We start from the raw sequence: 7380 nt of genomic DNA on the forward strand, positions 1-7380 counted from the left end.
CTTTCAATCGAATCTGCCATCACAACTAAGTCATCCGCATATGCAAGACTGCTTATTTTGTGTTCACATATCTTAATCTCACCCAGCCAGTCTATTGTTTTCAACATATGATCCATAAATAATATGAACAACAGTGGAGACAGGTTGCAGCCTTGTCTTATCCCTGAAACTACTCTGAACCATGAACTCAATTTACCGTCAACTCTAACTGCTGCCTGACTATCCATGTAAAGACCTTTAATTGCTTGCAAATGTTTGCCTCCTATTCCATAATCGTGTAGAACAGACAATAACTTCCTTCTGGGAACCCGGTCATATGCCTTTTCTTGATCTATAAAGCATAGATACAATTCCCTGTTCCACTCATAACACTTCTCCATTATTTGCGGTAAGCTAAAGATCTGGTCCTGACAACCTCTAAGAGGCCTAAACCCACACTGATTTTCATCCAATTGGTCCTCAACTAATACTCGCACTTTCCTTTCAACAATACCTGAGAAGATTTTACCCACAACGCTGATTAAAGAGATACCTCTGTAATTGTTACAATCTTTTCTGTTTCCATGTTTAAAGATTGGGATGATTACTGCTTTTGTCCAGTCTGATGGAACCTGTCCCGACTTTCAGGCCATTTCAATTATCCTGTGTAGCCATTTAAGACCTGACATTCCACTGTATTTGATGAGTTCCGACTTAATTTCATCCACCCCAGCCGCTTTATTGCACTGCAATCTGTTGACCATTTTTTCCACTTCCTCAAATGTGATCCTATTTCCATCATCATTCCTATCCCATTCTACCTCGAAATCTGAAACATTACTGATCGCATTTTCACCTACATTGAGCAACTCTTCAAAATATTTCCTCCATCTGCCCAAGGCATCCACAGGATTCACCAGCAGTTTTCCTGACCTGTCCAAAATACTTGTCATTTCCTTCTTACCTCCCTTTCGAAGACTGCTAATTACACTCCAGAATGGTTTTCCAGCGGCTTGACCCATGGTCTCCAACCTGTTTCCAAAGTCTTCCCACGATTTCTTCTTGGATGCTGCATTTATCTGTTTGGCTTTGTTTCTTTCTTCAACATAACTTTCTCTGTCTACCTGGGTTCTGGTATGTAGCCATTTTTGATACGCCTTCTTTTTCCTTTTACAGGCTGCCTTGACTGTATCATTCCACCAAGCTGTTTGCTTCATCCTACTTTTACACATAACGAAACTTACATGCTAAAATCCTATCACTTACTGAATCAAAAACAGAAAGAGATTTCTTTGCAACCATTATATATATATATATATATGTGTGTGTGTAAGGTGGCGCAATTTCTCAGTATGGATGATTTTGGTGTATTCTGTCATATTATGGCGATAAACTCATCCAGTGCTTCCTGTCCTTGGCAACAGATGGCATGACAACGTCTTCTCCAGTTCAAGGCCTATATAGACCTTGCTCCAGTTGCGTTAAAAGCTGCACTCTCCCTCGGTCAATGGGAAGCACTGACAAAACAAGATGCTGATATGTGACGCACCTCATTGTGCAAGTAGGCTAGTTTTTTCCTTCGCAGTTATAAATCCATTTTAGAGCTGCAAGAAGCACTTAATATGCATTTGCAAAATGAAGGAGAACAGCAATCAGTCGTCCTTTCCTTTCAGGCTTTATTAAAGCAAATCTAGATTTCGAGTAGTAACCAGCCATTATCAATGCAGCATTTCAGAGTTTTAATATATGCCCTAGTTCATTCAAGATGGAAGTACTAGGGCTTGTATTAAAACACTGAAATGCTGCACCGGTAATGGCTAGTTACTACCCAAAATCTAGATTTGCTTTAATAAAGCCTGAAAGGAAAGGACGACTGATTGCTTTTTCACCATCATTTTGAAAGTCATATCACAGTCGTTGAGTGCATTCTACATTCCTAATGGAAGGTAACTTAATGTACATTTTATTTATACACAATAAGTATTATGAGACCTATAGTATTTCATAATCAATTTGGTTTATTTATTTTGTGAAATTTATACGGGCAGGGGACCTTAGGAAGGCAACGCTTGGGATCATTCAACTGAACGACTGTTGACGTTGCTCTCACATCAGTTCTAAGCGTTTCTGCAAGATATGTTTTGCAAATTTTCACGCACATAACTATAAAGAGGATAATGGAATGTAGTCGAATTAAATCGGGTGATGCTGAGGTTATTAGATTAGGAAATGAGACGCTTAAAGTAGTAAGTGAGTTTTGCTATTTGGGTACCAAAATAACTGATGATGGTCGAAGTAGAGAGGATATAAAATGTAGACTGGCAATGGGAAGGAAGGCGTTTCTGAAGAAGAGAAATTTGTTAACATCGAGTATAGATTTAAGTGTCTGGAAGTATTTTCTGAAAGTATTTGTGTGGAGTGTAGCTATGTACGGAAGCGAAAAGTGAATGATAAATAGTTTAGACAAAAAGAGAATAGAAGCTTTCGAAATGTGGTGCTACAGAAGAATGCTGAAGATTAGGTGGGTAGATCACATAACTAATGAGGAGGTATTGAACAGAATTGGGGAGAAGAGAAATTTGTGGCACAGCTTGACTAGAAGAAGGGTTCGGTTGGTAAGACATATTCTGAGGCATCAAGGGATCGCGAATTTAGCATTGGAGGGCAGCGCGGACGGTAAAAATCGTAGAGGGAGACCAAGAGATGAATACACTAAACAGATTCAGAAGAATGTAGATTGCAGTAGGTACGGGGAAATGAAGAAGCTTGCACAGGATAGAGTAGCATGGAGAGCTGCATCAAACCAGTCTCTGGACTGAGGACCACAACAACAACTATAAAGAGATTTGAATTATGACTTTTGCCGAATTACCTAATCTACTGTCGCTAATTTACTCTCCCTTACAACAGAAGAATTATTATTAAATACACAAACATATTTAAGTGTTTTTGCTAATATATTGTATTTAGAACTTTTCAGGATTTTGTTCAACATTGCTCTTGAGAAGAAAGCTACTGATGATCAAGGAAAGCGTGTGAAATTAAACTCTAAAGACACGAATGAAGTGGAAAAGTGTACAGAAATTAGGAATTGTTGGATTATATGACTCCAGTTAGACGAGTGAATTATGAAAATATGACAAAACACAGAGCATTAAAACTACGCTGTGTCCCCTACAGCATTACCAAACATGTTTGGTCGGCAATGGAGACAATGGACATCCACAAATGCAGAAGCTGTGCAGGCGATTAGCATTACCAGCCGAAATAGAGCATCCTGCTGTCAACTGTATTGTGGAGATGCTCGCACTGGGTTTTAGACTCATCGTGATACAAGTCATAAAAAACTTGCGTACGATTCAGCTGCAAGCCAAGGAACAGAACAAATGTTTTATCCTGCAAAACAGGTGGCTAGTAAGTGGTGGTGATCAAAAACCGAACACTACTGCTAGACTTTAAGGGTTTCAGAGAATTTAGCGGTGTACTGTGCATCGGCAGGCAATTTATATGTCATCTGGGACTGTTTTATAAAGTTGAATGGTCTGTTAACAAAGTTGCAAATAAAAAATAAATCATATCGAATTTGGGATTTGATGAAACTGAGCTAAATTGCGTAGTGAGGCTCAACAAAGTAGTCTGCAAAATAGGCAAGAAGCATTCAGTGACGCATTCACCCGAATATTGCAAGCTAAGATCGATCGAAGTTTCTAACGCTCTTAAGGAATCAACAACGTAACAGAAAAGAAGGAAAAGGAACTCACTGACATAATGTGTCAATGTAGTTGAAAGCAAACCAAGATTCCAATCCATCAATATCCAATTCCACAATTGTAAACGATGCCCCAAAAGTTGCAGAAAAACAACAGGTAGATCATGGACATAGTGCTCCTATCGCTTAACGCCCTGCCATTACAGCTCAAAAAACTGACGAAGGAAGCTGTCTACATATGTGATAACTGTTGTAAACATTCCACTTCTGAAGATGACTGATGCTGTACGGTGAGTGGAAGTTTGTGTTGTAAAGTTATCTTACCACTGCTGCTGAATTATCTCACCTACTTCAAAACGATCTCCGTGTGTGTTCTTCAAGTATATCTATAATTTTGAAAAGTGCCAAGAGAATAATACGGTTATAAAATGTGGCTGACATATGGAGTTACTTAATAAAATTAATTACAACATTCTTATTATTTCTCCGTAATAAAATGCGTTGTTGAAAATACTGCCAAATTACATCACATTACCTACATCTCGATATGTTTGCAATTCTACTACTGCTCTGCAGTTCATGAACAATGCCTACTAACCACTGAAATTTACATCATGTCTACAATATAGACTTCCTTATGGCTATACAAACAAGTGCCAACGGCCTTGCCGTAGTGGTAACACCGGTTTCCGTCAGATCACCGAAGTTAAGCGCTGTCGGGCTGGGCTAGCACTTGGATGGATGACCATCCGGTCTGCCGAGCGCTGTTGGCAAGCGGGGTGCACTCAGCCCCTGTGAGGCAAACTGAGGAGCTGCTTGATTGAGAAGTAGCGGCTTCGGTCTCGGAAACTGATATACGGCCGGGAGAGCGGTGTGCTGACCACATGCCGCTCCATATCCGCATCCGGTGACGCCTGTGGGTTGAGGATGACACGGCGTTAGGTCGGTACCGCTGGGGACCTGAGGACGGAGTTTACGGTTTACGTTTTACACAAGCAAGAGCATTTCACTATTCTATGATTTCAGTTATTGCTTCACCTTCGGTGGAAAAATTCTTTCTCGTATCATATGTTACATTTTCATGGTAGGTGACAACACACAGACCAATGTTTATATCCTACAGGGCAATCACTGTGAGAATTTACATTCACCATTCATAGGCGTATACATATCCTGGGTTCCAGACTTCTTGTTGTTCATGTTGCAGCTTAGCAAATTAATAACGTTTTTCACTACATGACGATTTGATGCACATTCGCTGAAATATTTTAGACGCCTTCATTATCTTCGAAGTGCCTAACGGTGTTTGTTATATAACAATACGAAGCTTTTCAGCGGATTAGTTACAATTCAAGGTGATAATTACTGTCAACACCGGTAATGTGAATGGTTCAAATGGCTCTGAGCACTATGGGACTTAACTGCTGAGGTCATCAGTCCCCTCAGCAGGATTCGAACCTGCGACCGTAGCGGTCGCGCGGCTCCAGACTGTAGCGCCTAGAACCGCTCGGCCACTCCGGCCGGCGGTAATGTGAATATTACATGTATATGTTTAAGCGATTGTGATGTAATACGTCACTATTTTACGAACATTTACAAAGGTCGCATACTTTCATGTTGCAATATTACAATTTTTGGGACACTCATTCTGTCCTTGGTATATTTTCTCATGTAGGTCACTCCCGTCATTATAAATGGGCATGTGTACGTTATTTTCACTGCCCCCGCTCCCAACCACGACTAGCATTCTAGGGCTTATGTTGTCGCTCATAGTTTTCAGTTAGGAGATGAGAGAAAAAGTTCTTTACCTACCACCCTCGTCTCCGGAGTCTCACATGTACAACTCCGATTTTGTGGCCGCTCCTGTCTGTGGTCTTGCTATGCATCCGAATTCCGTTAACAGAGACTGTACCGGTTATACGCTGATGTTGCCACTTCCTTTTGGCAGAGCGAGGCGATCTAGGTAGAACGCAGTTCCGCAGGTCGCTAGCAAATTTGTCTGCTCTTCGCCACAGGACCCGCTGTAACTTCTGTCACCAGAAATCTGATCCATTATTAGTTCCGTGTCGACTATTTGTAGAACATGCAAGCTCGTTCCAATCATGGCGCACATTGTTTGTTCTCCATTTTGCATCTCTTTATCTAATGCCAATTGAATCTAACAATGACATCAATAACAAACTCTTCCGTGGTAGCTTCTGAGACACTGATTAATTTTTCTCTTAATTCAGGCTGCAACTTTACTTTGTGTACTCGTAAAATGTCTTTGAACGGCTGAGGGCTAAATACCTCCGTCTGAAGTCTGTTCTTAATACCTCTGGACCAGCACGTTGCAAGGAGAGCACGTTCCAATCTTGGTACCTGTCATAAGATTATGCTTCGTCGATGGTCCAAACAGCAGCCTTGGATGTGCCTACTAATAAACCTAATGTGCTATATTTCCGTCCACAAGTGCAGCAGTACTCCTCGAAACGAGCGTATAGATGCGAACGGATGCATGATGCACGTATCAGGTAAAACGACCTGGAATTGCCTACGTAATATCAAGTCTTTCTCAATGAGTGTTGACGTTAGCAATGGTGCACTCCTCATGTCACATGCATGTTCGATGGGGACTTGAGCTGCCGATTAGTATTGCAGCTGCTGTGTTCTCTCGTAACTGACACGTTCCATTACCCTCGCTTCCCGAGCACGGGGTCCCGGGTTCGATTCCCGGCGGGGTCAGGGATTTTCACCTGCCTCGAGATGACTGGGTGTTTGTGTTGTCCTCATCATTTCATCATCATCCAGGAAAGTGGCGAAATTGGACTGAGCAAAGACTGGGTAATTGTACAGGCGCTGATAACCACGCAGTTGAGCGCCCCACAAACCAAACATCATCATCATCATCATCACGTTCCATTACTGGTATGCGCGAGTGATTCCTCATCCTGCACATTTTCTCGCACTCAGCAATATCCATTTCAACTGATTTCATTTCTTCCAAAGTCCCTCTTCGTCCTTTTTCAGTCCTGTCTCGCCCTACACCAGTCTGTTGACAATGAATTAGTGTCAAAAGGCCCGTCACTGTTTCTATCATTTTATCTTCAGTTTCTACTTTATACGGCTTAAGTTGTTCATTGGCTTTCTCTTCCCTTTCATGAAATGTTGTGTCAGCTAGAACGAGGGCCAAACAGTCGTCTATATGCCTCCGTATAAGACCTAATTTCTCGTATCTTCGTGGCCCTCACGCGCAGTGTATGTCGGTGGCAGCAGAATCGTCCTGCAACCAGCTTCAAATGGCTGTTCTATAAATTTTATCAACAGTGTTTCTCGAAACCAACGTCACCTTCTCTCCAGTTCCTAAAGCATACACGTAACACTTACGTGTTGTTCGAACTTAGCGGTAACATATCTAGCAGCACGCATCTGAACTGCTTCGATGACTTCCTTCAATCCGACCTGATACGGATCCCAAACACTCGAGCAGTACTCAAGAATAGGTCGCACCAGCGTTCTATATGCGGTTTTCTTTACAGGTGAACCACTGTTTCCTAAAATGCTCCCGACAAAAGAAAGTCTACCATTCGCCTTACCTATCACATTTTATTTCATACCGCTTTGCAACGTTACGCCTCGATGTTCAAACAACTCGATTGTGTCATGCAGGACACTAAAAATGCTGTATCCAATCATTACAGTGTATGTAGGCT

The 7380-nt window shown here is 41.6% G+C and overlaps 1 pseudogene; it reads left to right on the forward strand.

Moving 5' to 3' along the window:
- Nucleotides 1-4343: 4343 nt before the first annotated feature.
- Nucleotides 4344-4461, forward strand: LOC126093112 (5S ribosomal RNA; annotated as a pseudogene).
- Nucleotides 4462-7380: the final 2919 nt, after the last annotated feature.

Source organism: Schistocerca cancellata, chromosome 7, assembly GCF_023864275.1.
Source record: "Schistocerca cancellata isolate TAMUIC-IGC-003103 chromosome 7, iqSchCanc2.1, whole genome shotgun sequence".
In the NCBI taxonomy this organism is placed as follows: Eukaryota; Metazoa; Arthropoda; class Insecta; order Orthoptera; family Acrididae; genus Schistocerca; species Schistocerca cancellata.